We start from the raw sequence: 17,800 nt of genomic DNA, 5'->3' as shown, positions 1-17,800 counted from the left end.
TACACTACAGTCAAGTAATATGTACAAAAATGCATATACTGAAGAGTGAATTAAGTAGGGCAAACTGTACAAATGCATCTCTTAGTGAAAATAATATGCACAAATGCATCATGCAAGACAAAGTCACTTTGCAAGAATGTGCATATTAGGCAAAACTGCAGAAGAAGGTTTATCATTAGGAGAAATTTACGGTAAAATGGAAATGAGAGCCACTTAAAAAAAAAAAACTGTAACGTGATGTGGAGAACTGAGTTTAGGAGTGGAAAATTTAGAACCTGTGAGAAACCAAACGGATAGATTCAGCCACCCCTGGAGAGAGGCAATGCACAGAATCCAGTGGGTGGCGCGAGGGCAGCGAAACAAAAAGGCAATGGGCAACGGCTGCATCCCATCCTCTTTGAAGCATAGTGATGCAACTCAGATTGGGGAAGAAACCATGGAGGAAATACATGTTCTCACCGTTGGGCTGGAATCAAAGGAGAGGGGACAAACGGACGACGGAGCAATCACGCTATCTTTACCGGCCACAAAATCAATCTAGAGATTGCTAAACCTGTAAGGAAACGGAGTGCTGAGGACACCTAAACTGTCTTGCCACCGCAAATTGGCTCACAACAGAGAGAAATTGCATGGGATGGAAAATCACACAGGAAATAAAGAAAGGTGTTGGTGAGGAAAGAGAACAGCCCAGTCTCTGCGGGCTGAGCTAACAGGGAAAATTCAGGCCAAGAGAAAAAGCACTCCCCCCCCTTAAGGAATTACAGGCAAAAATGATTAAATGATATTATTACTTCCAGTGCTAATTAATGCAACTGTTAGGCTTGGAAAGCTCTTCTTTTGAATATTTCCCCCAGAATTAACAGAAACTTCAAAGTTTAGCGAATGTGCAACATAGGATAGTCCTTGGGTATAACATACTTGATAGCTAAAAAGAAGAAGAAGTGATATTTCCGTAATTAAAGCCTAAAACTTTTGCAGACTGAGCACGGAAACCGACTATGCATTTAACATCCCCTCCAAAAGAAAGAAAAAAGTACAGTGGTACCTCGGGTTACATACGCTTCAGGTTACATACACTTCAGGTTACTAACCCAGAAATAGTGCTTCAGGTTAAGAACTTTGCTTCAGGATGAGAACAGAAATCGTGCTCCAGCGGCGCGGCAGCAGCGGGAGGCCCCATTAGCTAAAGTGGTGCTTCAGGTTAAGAACAGTTTCAGGTTAAGAATAGACCTCCGGAACAAATTAAGTACTTAACCCGAGGTACCACTGTACAGAGGGATGTGGGTGGTGCTGTGGGTTAAACCACAGAACCTAGGACTTGCTGATCAGAAGGTTGGCGGTTCAAATCCCCGCAACGGGGTGAGCTCCCGTTGCTCAGTCCCAGCTCCTGCCAACCTAGCAGTTCGAAAGCACGTCAAAGTGCAAGTAGATAAATAGGTACCGCTCTGGCGGAAAGGTAAACGGTGCTTCCGTGCGCTGCTCTGGTTCACCAGAAGCGGCTTAGTCATGCTGGCCACATGACCTGGAAGATGTACGCCGGCTCCCTCGGCCAATAAAGCGAGATGAGTGCTGCAACCCCAGAGTCGGCCACGACTGGACCTAATGGTCAGGGATCCCTTTACCTCTACCAGTGTACTGAGAAGTTGTTTGCTCCTTGTTTACTGCTGCTGGGTTTGTAGCACTTGTGCCTCACACAAGGGACATCATTTAAAGTTTCTGTAGAGCATGGATGAGGAACCCGTGGTATTTTGGATGTTCCTGGACTCCCAACTCCCATTGGACTCAGCCACCATGTCCAACAGTCCAACAAAATCTGGAGGGCCAGAAAATCTGCTGTAGAGGGAGGGAAGAAAAGATTACAGCAGATGTGATAAGATTCAAAGAAAGCTTCAGAGATAACATTGGGGTTAAATTCAAGATAAATTGGGTGGGTGGGGGAAATAAGCAATGTATTTTAAGTCAGGGCATTTACTGTGGTTCCTTTCTTATGCCTCTTACCCACCAGATATGGGTGTTTCTGAAGAATAATCGCAGGTGATCTCACCTCTGGGTTACTGCTTCCTGCCCTCCCTAAATGGCAACCCTGACTGGAGCATATCCTGCCATTGTAGCAACGTGGCGGGGGAAATGTTGGCTTTGTGGCTTTTTTTGTATCTGATCTTACAACTCTTGTTTCTATTTGCTGAAGAAGGAACAATTCTACAAAGTTTTTGCGTTTCGTTAGCGTGCCACGATTTTAAAAATCTGTTAACACAGAGACAACACCAAGCAATCAGTTGGTCAGTCGGTCAATCAACACATGCTATACTGTAGGTTGTAAACTAATGTACATTTCGAAGCCAGCTTTGCCCAAACATTGCTCATTGGGGTGCACCGATCACTGGAAGCCACGGCAGTTGATTCCTCACTTCACTACCTCAGTAGTCTGCTATGTTCAGGGTTGGCCCTACCATTAGACACAAGGGGACAACTGTCCCAGGCTGCAGGTGGTGGGCAACAGGAGCAGCAGCAGCTGCCCCTGATTTCATCTCTGAGCCCTCTAGCCATTTTCCTCATTGTTACATGGTCTTTCCTGGGCACCTTAATTGGGCCTCAGGGGTGGTGGAGAACATTATCCATTTAGCAGTGTTGAATTATTGCTCCATCTACAAAATACCACTTTAAACAGCCATGCCGCCCCCCAGAGAATCCTGGGAAGTGTAGTTTGTTAAGGATGTTGAGAGTTGTTAAAGGTAAAGGGTAAAGGGACCCCTGACCATTAGGTCCAGTCGTGGCCGACTCTGGGGTTGCGGCGCTCATCTCACTTTATTGGCTGAGGGAGCCGGAGTACAGCTGCTGGGTCATGTGACCAGCATGACTAAGCCGCTTCTGGCGAACCAGAGCAGCACACGGAAACGGCGTTTACCTTCCCGCCAAAGTGGTACCTATTTATCTACTTGCACTTGGAGGTGCTTTTGAACTGCTAGGTGGGCAGGAGCAGGGACCGAGCAACGGGAGCTCACCCCGTCACGGGGATTAGGAGATCCTTATTTCCTTCAGAAAACTACATTTTCCAGTGTGGGTTGAACAGTCAATCCCTCTTCCTAAGAATTCTAGCAATTTTATCTCTGTGAGAGGAATAGGGGTCTCCTAACAACTCTTAGCACCTGTAACAAACTACACGGATACTGATTTTTTCCCTTGGAGGTTTAAATTTTTTAAAACGATTTATCTTTCCACTGTGAGGATGTGTTGATTTTTAAAGTGCTGCAGATTAGATACCTGGCTTAGATTTTTAATCGTTAAAATTCTCATGTCATCATCTCGTGATAGGAACATAATGCAAACAGCTCTGCAAAGTCAACATACCCACCCAACTTTTTATGTTCCCAAATCACTCCTTTAGCTAATGTTTCCAAGATGTACCACGCGACACATCTGGCGCAAACCAAACATTTTCAGTCAGTTGGATCGCATTGTCAATATTTGCCCGTGAAATGTACAGACATTTTATGAAGATCTAGAGCTACGAGGAAAGTCAAAGGGCTATTACTGGGTTGTTCCCAGCTTTCAATCAAAGTTAGATCTCAGCCAAGCCATGTGCTAAATAAATGTAATCTTGGAGTTCCTGGGACCAGGAAGTGAAAACCTGTTCTTGAGCTTTTTTTATTGGGGGGGGGCATATGTTGAGCTTTTTTTGGCAAAATCGCACCAAAAAATTCCGTTTTTGAGCTATTTTAATGGAAAATTGGCAGCAATGACACAGCTGCCATGGGCTGCCATACATCCAGATTTTCCCAGACAGGCTGCCGGCTGAAGTATTCCAGATATGTCTGGGAAATTCAGGAGATATGGGAACTCTCTCTGGGTAATGCTTGGCTCTTGGCTTGGGTCACTTAGGCCTGCATCTCTCAGACCTTTTTGAACACAGAACCCCTTTCCATACTTACTCAGCCTTTTGCCCCACACGTCTTCATCAATAGCGTGTTTCGCATGTGCAGAGAGTATCGTGTGCAAATTGGTTTCAGCGTGCTGCTGCAAGCAAGGGTTTAAGGATCTGTATAAAACAACATCTAAGATCTCCTAAACCAGGAGTGGAAACCATTAGCCCTCCATATGTTGACGGACTCCAATGTAGGTACACCACTGTCCCCACAGAATCCACATTTACCTTCCACAGAGTATTCTCTGATGTGCTGGAAAGTCAGGGGAGCAATGGCACCCCATGGGCGCCACCTCACTCCTGACCACATGAAACATCGGTGGCTGCAAGTATCATCCCCGCACAATATTATCGAACCTGAGCTAAAAAAGAGGAAGCCGAACCTTCTGTCCAGATTTATCACTTGACCTCAGGAGGTGCAAATTTTCTTCGCACCAAATGGAAGTGCACTTCCCTTACCAGTCAAAAGTCAGCCATGCCCTTGACTCCTTGCCCCTACAAGCCATGCGGCCAAGAGGTCAGCACAAGTCAGGCAATGTTGGTAGACACACCAAAAGTTCTCCAGGAGAGGTATAAAACTTTGTCATGGATCCTTCCAAAGTTTTTGTAACTTCAGAGTAACTTCAGAGTACAGTCCTCTGCTCAGAAATAAGTTTTGTTGAGCACAGATTAAGTGGATATAGGATTTAGCCTACATTAACTATTAGGGATGTCTCAGTGCTCTGCTGTCTCAGTTTGTTACAGGCATGTGTTCCATTGTTCTCTCACAAAACAGTGCTTTTAAGCTCTTTTGAAATGTTGTCCTTTGAGAACTTGGAATGTTCGTGAACATTCATTTCTATCAGTGGTGTCAGAAGTGCTTGGCTATCAATAAGCACACCAAAATATAGATAAACAAACAGCCACTGAAACAATTGGCACCCTTTATTTATGATTGGGGCAATTGTCACAGCCTCAGCTGTAGTTTAGGCTAATCTGGATAGAAGCTTGTTTATATAATAAAGCTTCAAATGCATGTTCTCTGTCATATTTAAAAAAGAAAATCCAGATTTCCACTTTATTCTTTATGTAACAATCTATTTGATTGCCCCCAGTTTTAAAAAGCGAAACGCACACAAACATTATTGATAATGTCCTTGCGTAAGCATTTTATTTACATAACTTAAGTGGAATTAGTAACACTGGTAGTGTAAATGGAATTATTAAAAATTGGGTATATTATTGTAACCCATAGGCTCAGTTAACCTGAAAGAAAGTGAAGTTTTTGCCTGTTGCAGGCAGGATGATTGCTACATTTCTCCTCTACTAACCACTTCACTTGGTTTATTAGTAAAGGGCAATCTTCTCAGTCATTTCTCCTTCATGGTTTCTGTGCCATTGGGAACTGCTGCTCATGATTTTCTTCTTGTCCTCTAAGATAAGAGTGGACCCAGCTGTAAGCACGACACACACAAAGTCATTGTGGAGAAAGGATTTACGCTATCTTATTAGTTGGGTCATTTCTTCACGCTTGAAACTCATTACATTAATGTAGTGCTCCAAAGACAGCAGTCACACAACAATGCCAGGAGGCTTAACCCCATAATCCATGGCAAAGGTCTGGCAAAGAATTATAGTCCTTTCACAGAGCCCAGTCCCACAATGCAGCAATACCAAAGCGCTTGGCCTTAAACCAACTGAGTCTCACTGAAATTAATGGGGACCAAGCAGCTTGAATCCACGTTCTTTGGTTTAGCTAGGTTGCTGTAGGTGAGGTTGATGAATGGCAAGCAGTTCAAATAGAGCTCTGAGAAAGTTATGCCGTAGTCTGAGGATTCAAATCAATCTTCCAAAGAGATTTTTGCACTGCAACTTTCAGATTTGCAAGTGAAGTGATTTGCATTGTTATTAAAACAAAAACAATCAAAGTGTGATTATCTCACAAAGGCTTGCATTTTGTCACCAAGCTGACACACCCTGATCTTAAGATGATGTTGATGTCACAGTTGATGTGATCAGAATCAAAATGATATGTACAAAAATTGCTGCGCAGGTTCGTCATCTGATGGCTTTGAACTTACTCAAGTCCATTCCAATGCACTGATAGTGAGTTCATTAATACCAAGTAGGTTTTTGCACATGGACTGCAAGAAGAGCAAACCTCTCCATTCTTAAGGAAATCAGCCCTGAGTGCTCACTTGAAGGACAGATCCTGAAGCTGAGGCTCAAATACTTTGGCCACCTCATGAGAAGAGAAGACTCCCTGAAAAAGACCCTGATGTTGGGAAAGATGGAGGGCACAAGGAGAAGGAGACGACAGAGGACGAGATGGTTGAACAGTGTTCTCAAAGCTACCAGCATGAGTCTGACCAAACTGCGGGAGGCAGTGGAAGACAGGAGTGCCTGGCGTGCTCTGGTCCATGGGGTCACGAAGAGTCGGACACAACTAAACGACTAAAGGAGGAGGAGGAGGAGGAGGAGGAGGAGGAGGAGGCTGGAATGTATAGCAGGACAGATAAGTTCTCCAGTTCTCTGTCCAACTTGCCTAGCCTCCATCTGTATCTGTGCCGCGTTCAATTTGTATGATAATGATTGACATCTGTCAGCACTGGCTTCCCCCAGCATTTGCGACATTGCCACAATGGCCTGATTTCAGTGCGTCGCTAAATTTGCTTTGCCATGTGGCAAGCTCTACAAAAAGCTTCACAATTAAATTGGGATTTCGGCTCCTATGCATCCATTAGCATCCCAGGGCTCTGTGGCCCAGGTGGGTACCGTTCTAGGGTACTAAGCGACCCAGTGTAAATGTGGCACTGAGCACATGGCACCCAGCATGGGTAAGGGTGGGTTGTAGTTGTTTAAATATGCCCTGTTTCAATCTCAGCCCGTGCGTCGGATCAACTTGTGAAACTAGCACAACACAGCAGGGTATGCACTACTGAACAGTTAATAGAGAAAGTTGGTGGAGAGGAGTGCGACAATTCAGGACAGACAAGAGAAGCAACCATTTTGCACTCTCATTAAAACAAAACAAACTACAGTGGTACCTCGGGTTACATACGCTTCAGGTTACAGACTCCGCTAACCCAGAAATAGTGCTTCAGGTTAAGAACTTTGTTTCAGGATAAGAACAGAAATCGTGCTCTGGCAGTGCGGCAGCAGCAGGAGGCCCCATTAGCTAAAGTGGTGCTTCAGGTTAAGAACAGTTTCAGGTTAAGTACGGGCCTCCGGAACGAATTAAGTACTTAACCCGAGGTACCACTGTATTGATCAGCCTATCGTTGCTGATGACTACCTCCATTATGTTCTACCTCCAATGTCAGAGGCACAATGCCTCTGTTTACCAGTTGCTGGGGACCCTAAGGGGTGAAGAGCCCTGTGGCCCTCTGGCCATGCTTGTGGGGCTTCCCATAGGTATCTCACCACTGTGAAAACAGGATATTGGACCAGAATGTATTTGGTCTGATCCTGTAGGCCCCTTCTTACATTCTCATATGGATGGTTGGCATCTGCCTGTTTCGGGAGACAATGGAGAAGTGCGCCTTTGGGGACTGAAGTAAGAGGGATGGATAGTTTCAGCGCCTGCTGTGGCTGTGGATACAGGAGAGAAGTGATTGTTATGTTGTGAATAAAGGAAGAGCGTAAGTACAGCAGGGATGGGAAATCTGCAGTTGCTGTTATAACTCTGAGATGATGCTTTTCTTACTCTGACCATTTGGTCACACTGCCTGGGGCAGTCCCTGCAATCCCTGGAGAGACATAAGTTCTCCTTGCCATACAGCGCTCTTGCTTTTGCTGAACTGCACGATGCAGCCCTTATTTCTTTTGCCCTTTATGCTACTGTAAACTTCACCCAGGCCATTAGGATCAATGTCTTTCCTATTCAAGTCCCCACCTCTTGCCCCTGTGTGTGTATGGATGTGAGCACAGTCTCCCATGTAAAGGCTCCTTGCAGTTGGATGTGCCAAGTGCACAGTTGCTACTGCAATTCTGCTGAAATCAGGAGTGTTGCATCACAGATGAAGATGTCTCAATATCTTTCCTTCTGGGTGTTATGTGTGGAAGGTCACAACTTCCCCTGAAGCCTGTGGCTTTAAAAGAGAAAGAGAGAGAGAGAGAAAGATTCTCCTTTAAGAAGCACCAGTACAATGACACACCTTGGACCTGCCAGATTCGTAGAGTTGGAAGATCCCTCAAATGTCATTTAGCCCAATTGCCAGTTGTTGCAAGTAATGCACTTCTCACTTCTCATAAGCCTCTGCTTATGAATGTCTTAACAAAAGAGAATCCGCCGTCTTCCAAAGTGGTCTGTTCCACTGAGGAACAGCTCGTACCATCAGGAAAGTCTTCTGAAAGTTTAGTCAGAAATACCAATCTAAAGAAAAGAAAGGAGGGACCATAGAACTGTAGAGTTGGGAGGGACCCCAAAGGTCCAGCACCGAGGGCCTTCTGGCGGTTCCCTCACTGCGAGAAGCAAAGCTACAGGGAACCAGGCAGAGGGCCTTCCCGGTAGTGGCACCCGCCCTGTGGAACGCCCTCCCATCAGATGTCGGGGAGATAAAGAATTACACAACTTTAGAAAACATCGGAAGGCAGCCCTGTTTAGGGAAGTTTTTAATGTGTGACATTTTGATGTATTTTTAATCTTTGTTGGAAGCCGCCCAGAGTGGCTGGGGAAACCCAGCCAGATGGGTGGGGTACAAATAAATTATTGTTATTGTTATTGTTATTGTTATTGTTATTGTTATTGTTATTGTTATTGTCATCTAGTTCAACCCCCTGCGATGCAGGAATCTCTCAGCTAAAGCATCCATGACAGATGGCCATCCAACCTCTGCTTAAAAACCTCCAAGGAAGGAGACCCCACCGCCTCTCGTGGGAGTCTGCTGAATAGTTCTTATTGTCAGAAAGTTTTTCTGAATGTTGAGTTGGAATCTCCTTTCTTTCAACTTGGTTTGAGTCCTACCCCCCAGAGCAGGAGAAAACAAGCTTGTTCTCTCTTCCATGTGACAGCCCTTGAGATATTTGAAGATGGCTATTATATCTCTTCTCAGTTGCCTCTTTCCCAGGCTAAACATACCTAGCTTCTTCAAATGCTCTTCATCTTGGTCTCCCTCCTCTGCACACGTTCCAGCTTGTCAATATCCTTCTTAAATTGTGATGCCTAGAATTAGACACAGTATTCTGGGTGTGGGCTGACCAAGGCAGAATAGAGTGGTACTATTCCTTCCCTTGATCTGGACACTTGATGCAGTCTCAAATAGCATTAGCTTTTTTTGCTGCTGCATCACACTGTTGATTTGTGTTAAGCTTGTGGTCCACTAAGACCCCTAGATCCTTTTGTCATGTGCTACTGGCAAGCCAGCTGTCTCCCATCTTATATTTGTGCAGCTGGTCCTTCCCACCTAAGTGCAGAACCTTAACATTCGTCCCTGTTGAAATTCATTTTGTTAGCTTGGGCCCAGGTCTCCAATCTGTCAAGCTCATTTTGAATCCTGATTGTCTTTTGCGGCATTAGTTACCTGTCCCTGTTTGGTGCCATCTGCAGATTTGATGAGCATCCCCTTCCATTCCTTCATCCAAGTCATTTATAAAGAAGAAAACTGCCATTGGAGCAGCTGCCGTGAAGTTCTTCTAGGGAGGTAGGGGGAGCAGTCTTCAGGTGGTCCTTAGTAAAAAGGTAAAGGTAAAGGACCCCTGGACGGTTAAGTCTAGTCAAAGGCGACTATGGGGTTGCGGCGCTCATCTTGCTTTCAGGCTGAGGGAGCCAACAGCTTTTCGGGTCATATGGCCAGCATGACTAAACCACTTCTGGCGCAACGGGACACTGTAACAGAAGCCAGAGCACACGGAAATGCTGTTTGCCTTCCCACCGCAGTGGTACCTATTTATCTACTCGTGCTGGTGTGCTTTCGAACTGCTGGGTTGGCAGGAGCAGGGACAGAGCAACGGGAGCTCACCCCATCGCGGGGATTCGAACCGCAACCTTCTGATCAGCAAGCCCAAGAGGCTCAGTGGTTTAGACCACCTGCATCTCTGGTCCTTAGTGCCCTAAGCCAGTGGACAGAGTATGCATCCCTTTGGATTTGCCATCCTAGGGGCAATTGGCAGTTTGAATAGGGTGTTTTCTCCTGAAGGGAAGTGGGGAATCAAGAATGTCATGTGCAGCAGCGGATGAGCAACCATGGCTGTGTGCATACAAGTGATTTAGGGGCAGTAGCAGGTGAAATCTTTTGGGAGAGCCACTGGCAGAGTTGACCATAAAAAGGTAAAGGGGTAACAGGACCCCTGACCATTAGGTCCAGTCATGGCCGACTCTGGGGTTGCAGCGCTCATCTCGCTTTATTGGCCGAGGGAGCCGGCGTACAAATTCCAGGTCATTTGGCCAGCATAACTAAGCCGCTTCTGGTGAAACCAGAGCAGCACACGGAAATGCTGTTTACCTTCCCGCCGGAGTGGTACCTATTTATTTACTTGCACTTTGACGTGCTTTCAAACTGCTAGGTGGGCAGGAGCAGGGACCGAGCAACAGGAGCTCACCCCATTGCAGGGATTTGAACCGCTGACCTTCTGATCGGCAAGTCCTAGGCTCTGTGGTTTAACCCACAGCGCCACCCGCGTCCCTAGAGTTGACCATACTGGGCTACATAAGAAGAGTCTACTGGATTGGACCCCATCCTCATTTATTTCAGCAATCTGTTCTCACAGTGATTCACCCAATGCCTATGGTAACCCCGAATACAGGACATGAGTGCAACAACACTCTCCCTGTTTCTGTTTCCAAGCAGCTGGTATTCAGAGGCATGCACTGTGGATATCCTTATTCCCCATGAGTTTGTCTAATCCTCTTTTAATGCCACCTGAGTCCGTCACCACATCTTGTGGCAGTGAGTTCCATATCACATATCACAGAATTATGAGTTGGAATAGACCCTGAGGATCATCTATTCCAACCCCGTGAAATGCGGGGATAGTTTAGCAATCCTCTGTATGAAGAAGTACTTCCAATTAAAAGAATTTTAGGACTTATCTGGGAAATTAACAACATGGTTACAATAGCACCATTTGAATGTAGTATTTAAGAAAGATAAGATACGAGGGTTTGGGGAACAAATATCACAACTGGAGAGAGACCTGTTGGAATGTAACGTAAAAGTGTTGTCTAAAATATATAAAATATTGTTGGAATGGGAGACAAAGGATGAGTGAGTAAAATCCTCAATGATACACTGGGCAATAGATATCGGTCATAATATAGATATGGAAGCACGGGAATGATTGTGGAATATAGATATAAAATTTACAGCGTGTTATGGTTTAAGAGAAAATTATATGAAAATGATATATCGCTGGTATCTAACACTGAGTAAACTGCCAAAAATGTATAAATCTAAATCAAACAAAGGTTGGAAATGTAAAGAGAAAGAAGGTTCATTTTATCCTATGTGGTGGCCTTGTAGTAAGGTGGAAAATGGTCTGAAGAAATACTTCCTTGCTTATCCTGAACCTTTCAACAATTCAGCTTCACTGAATATTCCCGAATTCAAATGTTATGAGAGAGGGAGATTTACTTCGTTCAAAACTGTGAAAGTTTTTGTATACCTCTCTATCCTGTCTCCTTTTACTTGCCTTTTCTCTAAACTAAAAAACAAAACCCAACTGTTGTAACCTTTCCTCATAGCAGAGTTGCTTCATCCCCTGATCATTTTGGTTGCTCTTTTCTGAACCTTTCCCCCCGCCCCTCAGCTCCACAATATCGTTTTTGAGGTGAGGCAACCAGAACGGTACATTGTATCCCCAATGCAGTCTCATCATAAGATTTGTGTAATGGTTAGACTGACAAATAAGGCAGCTTTCTGTGTTTCTTACTACATAACAGTAGGTCAAAGGAAGGCCCCCGAAACCTGAATAGTATTCACTGTTCCTTGTCAGGAGAATGATTTTTCTATATTCCATAAGATTTTTTAAAAAATAATTTTTATTAAGTTTTCCATTTAACAATCCAATCATATCACATTAATTATTCCAGATTATGCCAATATAGTCCAAATATTTTGCCAAATCTTAAATTTTGTTGGGGGTTCCCATGTTTTGAACTCAGTGAGGGTCCAATCATCTCATATTTCTGCAGCTTTTGATGTTCACAAATCCCATCTTCCAGTCTTCTTGTTGTTATCATTTTTCTTCTTCTATAAGATGCTTAAGACATGGTCTTGGGCATGTTTACTCAGACACAAGTCTCTATGAGTGTAGTGGGGCTGACTCTCAAGCAGGTGTGCGTCTTGAATAGTGTCCTTAGCGAAATTTATGGGAACAAGTTTCTCCCTCGTATGCACTCTGCTTTTTAGGGAATTCCAGACTAGCGTAAAGAGCAGATGAAGTGCTTCTTGCCCGTGGCTATTTTACTGGAGAGCTGAGCAATGAAGATCTCAAAATATGCATCTGTGTCAAAAAGGAATGTTTTCAAAGCTTCTGTGTGGAAAGGACTGGTGGCGGGGCTGATTTTTGCCCTCGTCCTGTTGACTTATTATTTATTGAAGCTTTCATAGGAAGCTAGAGGCTAAATCTTGCTGTGAATTTGATAGTTAAATCTGAACCTTTGCTCAAACTTCCTGGAGGTCAGTCAGGCCTGACAAAGTGTCATTGACTCTAGAGTAAAGAGAATTGCATGCTTGTCCCTAAACAAACAGGCAGTTTTGTCTCCATTTTGGGCTTGTTCTGCACAGATACCGTCTCATTTTATTAAATTAGCACCACAATGTCTGCACACTCTCTATTTACTGTGGACAGATCTTTGATCAGTCTAGTGCAGTGTTGTCTAGACCAGGTGTGAGAAACTCCCAGCCCGCCAGGCTGACCAATTTGGCTTGTGCAACCAATTTTTGGCTGGCCACATCTGCCATCACTGTCCTGACATTACAGTGGTACCTCGGGTTAAGTACTTAATTCATTCCGGACGTCTGTTCTTAACCTGAAGCACCACTTTAGCTAATGGGGCCTCCTGCCGCCGCCACGCCGCCGGAGCACGATTTCTGTTCTCATCCTGAAGCAAAGTTCTTAACCTATTTCTGAGTTAGCAGAGTCTGTAACCTGAAACGTATGTAACCTGAAGCGTATGTAACCCGAGGTACCACTGTAGTAGCAGTTGCCTGGACTTTATGCTGTTAGCCTCTACATAGTTCCACCCTTATTTCAGACATTGCAATATATGGGTGCATTGTGATGTTTAGTTGGTGATATATCACGATGTTGAAAACAATAATAATGGTTCCAGTTACAGATAGGTAGCCGTGTTGGTCTGCCATAGTCAAAATAAAAAAAATCCTTCCTGTAGCACCTTAAAGACCAACTAAGTTAGTTCTTGGTATAAGCTTTCGTGTGCATGCACACTTGTGTATCTGTGTATCTGAAGAAGTGTGCATGCACACAAAAGCTTATACCAAGAACTAACTTAGTTGGTCTTTAAGGTGCTACAGGAAGGAATTTTTTTATTTTAACAACAATAATGTTATTATTATTTGTACCCTGCCCATCTGACTGGATTGCCCCCGTCACTCTGGGTGGCTTCCAACATATACAAAAACATTAAAAAAAATATGCAGTAAAAAGCTTCCCTTTACAGGGCTGCCTTCAGATGTATTCCATAGGTTATATAGTTACTCATCTCCTTGACACCTGGTAGGAGGAGATTCTACAGGGCAGGCGCCACTACCGAGAAGGCCCCGTGTCTGGTTCCTTGTAGCTTCACTTCTCACAGTGAGGGAAACACCAGAAGACCTTGGGTGCTGGATCTCAGTGTCCGGGCTGAACGATGGGGGTAGAGATGCTCCCCATCAGACATCGCTCAGTTTATTGAGGGAAGGTAGCTTCCTTATAATGCTACCTGCATGACATGGCACAGGTATACAGATATGATCCAAAGATCGCTTTTCATGTAACTTTAAGAGGCAGTGGCTGCACGCACTCATGTCTTAAAATATAACAAGTCTAGCAGCTGTCACACATGTCTGTTTCTACTGAAAGAGCTACACAGACATCAAGTCCCACTGGGTTCAAAATAGCCTCCTTCCTGCTTAGAATGATTAGGATTGCAACCTTGCAGTCCATGCATATGCACTTGAAAGAAACTTCTTTCCCCCCCAAAACATTTTTATTGGTTTTCCAAATTTATAGCAAACATAAAAGAAAAGCATTACAATATTAAACAAACAAACAAACAAACAAACAAACAAACAAACATGTACCCTAACTGTTAAAATCCCAATTTAGTTGTCATTTTTGAATGACTTCTTCGAATCCCTGCTAACTGAGTTTCCATAGAACTCACTGTAGCAGTTTTCCAATATCCACTTTCAAATAAAATGGACTTATTCAATTAACATCTTTTTCTTTTCATAATATTTTCAATCCATAATGTTATACAATTCAACATATTTAACTCCTAGGCCAATTTGGTACTTAGAAGTCGTTCTACTTATGTTATATTAGAATATCTAGCAAGACAGTCCTTAAATTTCTTCCAATCTTCTTGATGATCCTCCTCTTTCTGTTCGCGGATTCTTCCAGTCAGGTCAGCCAGCTCCAAAAAGTCCATCATCTCACTTGAAAGAAACTTCTACTGCGTTCAGTGGGAAGTGTGCATAGGATTGCAGCATGCTCAGCAACTATGGAATGTTGATTGACTGAGTAAGTGGAATCCTGAATAGCAGAAGTGCACACTCGTTTGTTGCAGGTCCTGTTTGTAACTATGCTATCTATGTGATCTTCCCTTGACAGTGAGGCACTGAGGTACCGGTAATTCTCAGCTCTGGACTTAATGGTCTTACAGGTCCCCACCTCTTTAGATGAAACTGTGTGTATTACTTTAATTCAAAATGTAGTAAGACAGTGCTGTGCTGGGGAGACCCTGCTCATTCTGCTGAGCAAGACCCTGGAATTCTGCCTCAAAACCCTGCCCTGATGTGGTGCCGCCACTGTCTATTGGCGAGCTGGAGGAATGCATCAAACAGGGAACTGCGGCGACGTTAATCTAGCGACTACGCCCACGAGATTCAAACGGGCTGTAAGTTAGAAATGATTGTCAAGTTGAATTAGCATGTCATGTTGCCCTGTTATGAGTACGTCCCTGGGAGCAAGTGAGCCTCGTGGAATTTGGTGTGGCTTACTTCTGAGCAAGCCTGTAAAGGAACGGGCTGCACATTTTGCATCGTGATTAGGAAGGATGCTTCCCAGCAGACTTTCCGTAGGAAAGCAGCTCGCATGAAATGCATGCGTAAACCTTAAGACGCTTTCTGCAATCCCACCAGCACACTGAGTGGGCCAAGCACGGCAAGTGGTTTTATTGGTTTCGCCTCGGGGGTTGTCTTTCTCATATTCAGAACAATCAATCTGGAACGAAGCATTAAAAACGCACACACACGTATCCAGCTTTCAAGTTTTTGACCACAGGCATCTTAAAATATGAATGGGATGACCCAGAATTCAGGAGGAAGAATCTATATTGAGGAGTGAAAAGATTTGAGTTCAAGGGTCAAATGAATCTTGAAGACATCGCAATGAGAGATTCTGGAGCTTAATGGCAGGGAGAGGTTACTGGGAAGCAGAAAGCCCCTGCCTCAAATCTTGCCTCACTACCGTGGGCTCTGTAGGTGGTCTCTCTGTCTTTCCATCTGCAGCAGTAAAATGGGGAGAGAAATCATGACCTACCTTACAGAAATTCTAAAGCATGGGGTAAAAATGATCACAGTTTACACCCAAAGTTCTCTAGCTTCAGTTGGCTTATGAGAACTTACGGGTAATTTTGCTCCTTTGTCAGATTGCAGCTGCAGTCTTTTTGCCTAGTGACTCGGAGCTCAGCGATGGGTCCATGCTTTCTGGGCAATAGTAATACTTCTGGGATCGTGCTATTCTTGTCTGTTGAAGCATGGGCTGCATCAGGGAGTCCTAGTGTGCCTTTTTTGTCCTTGGTGTGCTGTCACGCCTCATATATCGATAGAGGGAGAAAAGGAGAGAGACACACACAGAGAGAATCACGTCACACTGGGGTCTCCCTGGTCTGGTGGGCATGAAGCAGTGGAAGCACTCAAGAGTCGTTCATTCCTTCATTTATTTATTCATTCATAGCACTTACGAAGCACTTTTCTGCCCCTAAGGAGGTATACAATAATTAAAAATAACAGTACATACCCAAAATACCAGTTAGAAATGAAACCAGAATCATTGTCAAAACAAAACCATTTTTACAGCCTGTCTCTAGTTAGGCAAGGATGGGACCAACCTAATGTCCCTAGGGAGGGAATTCCACAATTGGGGCTCTGCTACAGAAAATGATCTGGTTCCTTGCCTCTCTCAGTGGTGGAATAGACAGCTAGGCCTCTGGTGATGGTGGTACATTTCAGGAAAGCTGGAACAGAAGAGGGCTTGTTTACAGGAGAGGAGCAGGTGGGGTTTGTACAAACTGGGAAGGCAGCCCATCTTGGAGAAGGAAAACTCTAATCATAAACCTCTGGTGCCTTTTGGCTATACTCATTTGTGAGAATGATGTATGTAGTGAAGAATTGATGCTTTTGAATTATGGTGCTGGAGGAGACTCTTGAGAGTCCCATGGACTGCAAGAAGATCAAACCGATCCATTCTGAAGGAAATCAGCCCTGAGTGCTCACTGGAAGGACAGATCGTGAAGCTGAGGCTCCAACACTTTGGCCACCTCATGAGAAGAGAAGGCTCCCTGGAAAAGACCCTGATGTTGGGAAAGATGGAGAGCACAAGGAGAAGGGGACGACAGAAGATGAGATGGTTGGATAATGTTCTCGAAGCTACAAACGTGAGTCTGACCAAACTGCGGGAGGCAGTGGAAGGCAGGAGTGCCTGGCGTGTTCTGGTCCATGGGGTCACGAAGAGTCGGACACGACTAAACGACTAAACAACAACAAAATTTGTGAGAAAGGCTTTTGGGAGTAAGCCCTGAGGAACAATCCATACCTTCTGTCTTGTGGGACGTCTCTGGGAGAAGGCTAAGGAATAAGCTCTATACAAATACGGCATGGAGTCGCTAAGACAGTCGGAAGGCGTGTTGTATGCCTCTTTCTGGCAACTCCTGCAGCGAAGGCGGTGTCAAATGTATTGTTCTGCTTTCCTTTGGACCACGTCAGCAAGGCTGGGAAGAGAGTATTGTTGTCTGGGACAGCCCTGGAGCTCCACACACACACTGCCCAGGCTTGTACCCTGGAGAGGTCACTTTGGTGCTGTTAATGCATCACAAACAACAACGTGGGAAGCAGCAGAGGCTGTGACTCTGCAGCTTTTTCACTCCACCCCCAGAGGTGCACTCCATTGTCTCTTGAGACAGACATGTGCCAACAGTACAGGAGGATATGGTGTTCTGGGTATCCCCAAGCTGCTTAGGGAAGAATCAACACCTTGATTTGAGCTCAGGAAACTAATTGGAAACCAGCATGGAGGATAAAAAGATCCACATAATTGGTGGTTTATCATTTCAAGGCATCATTCAGCCCCTCTCGCAGCACAGTAGCCAACTGTCATTGGGTTGCAGCCAAGGGGAAGCAGGGCCACTCCCAATGGCTCTGCCTAGAGACCAGCAGCTTTGTCTCCCCCTTGAATTGTAGAGTTGGAAGGGACCCCGAGGGTCATCTAGTCCAGCCCCAAGCGATGTTTTTCCTCAGGCCTCCCAACCCCTTTTTTCCTTTTGAGATTGCATGGACTGTCATTTTAGCCACTCTGTTAGTCCTTTTTTAAGCTGAGGAATTGAGTTAAAATGCTTCAGTTAAATAAATGTAAGTGTTCTCTCGCATGCCATGTTGCAGTCACTGGACCTAACACCACAATCTTTGTTTTCTGTTCAAACATTCCCCCTGCCAACTTTCTTTGTCAGGAAAGTGT

The 17,800-nt window shown here is 44.6% G+C and overlaps 2 long non-coding RNA genes across 2 annotated transcripts in view; both read left to right on the top strand.

Moving 5' to 3' along the window:
* Positions 1–1,418: 1,418 nt before the first annotated feature.
* The window catches only part of LOC308586948, a 562,568-nt gene continuing 546,186 nt past the window's right edge, over positions 1,419–17,800 (top strand). Inside the window, exon 1 of the long non-coding RNA XR_014008162.1 lies at positions 1,419–1,632. This is a non-coding gene — a long non-coding RNA (uncharacterized lncRNA). The remainder of the gene's footprint in view (positions 1,633–17,800) is intronic.
* LOC308586955 overlaps positions 7,172–17,800 on the top strand; it is a 29,946-nt gene continuing 19,317 nt past the window's right edge. The window contains exon 1 of the long non-coding RNA XR_014008169.1: positions 7,172–7,542. This is a non-coding gene — a long non-coding RNA (uncharacterized lncRNA). The remainder of the gene's footprint in view (positions 7,543–17,800) is intronic.

This window comes from Podarcis bocagei (assembly GCF_964188305.1).
Source record: "Podarcis bocagei genome assembly, chromosome: 5".
NCBI lineage: Eukaryota > Metazoa > Chordata > Lepidosauria > Squamata > Lacertidae > Podarcis > Podarcis bocagei.
The sequence above is the reverse complement of the archived record's forward strand: the minus strand, read 5'-3'. Positions and strand labels throughout refer to the sequence as shown.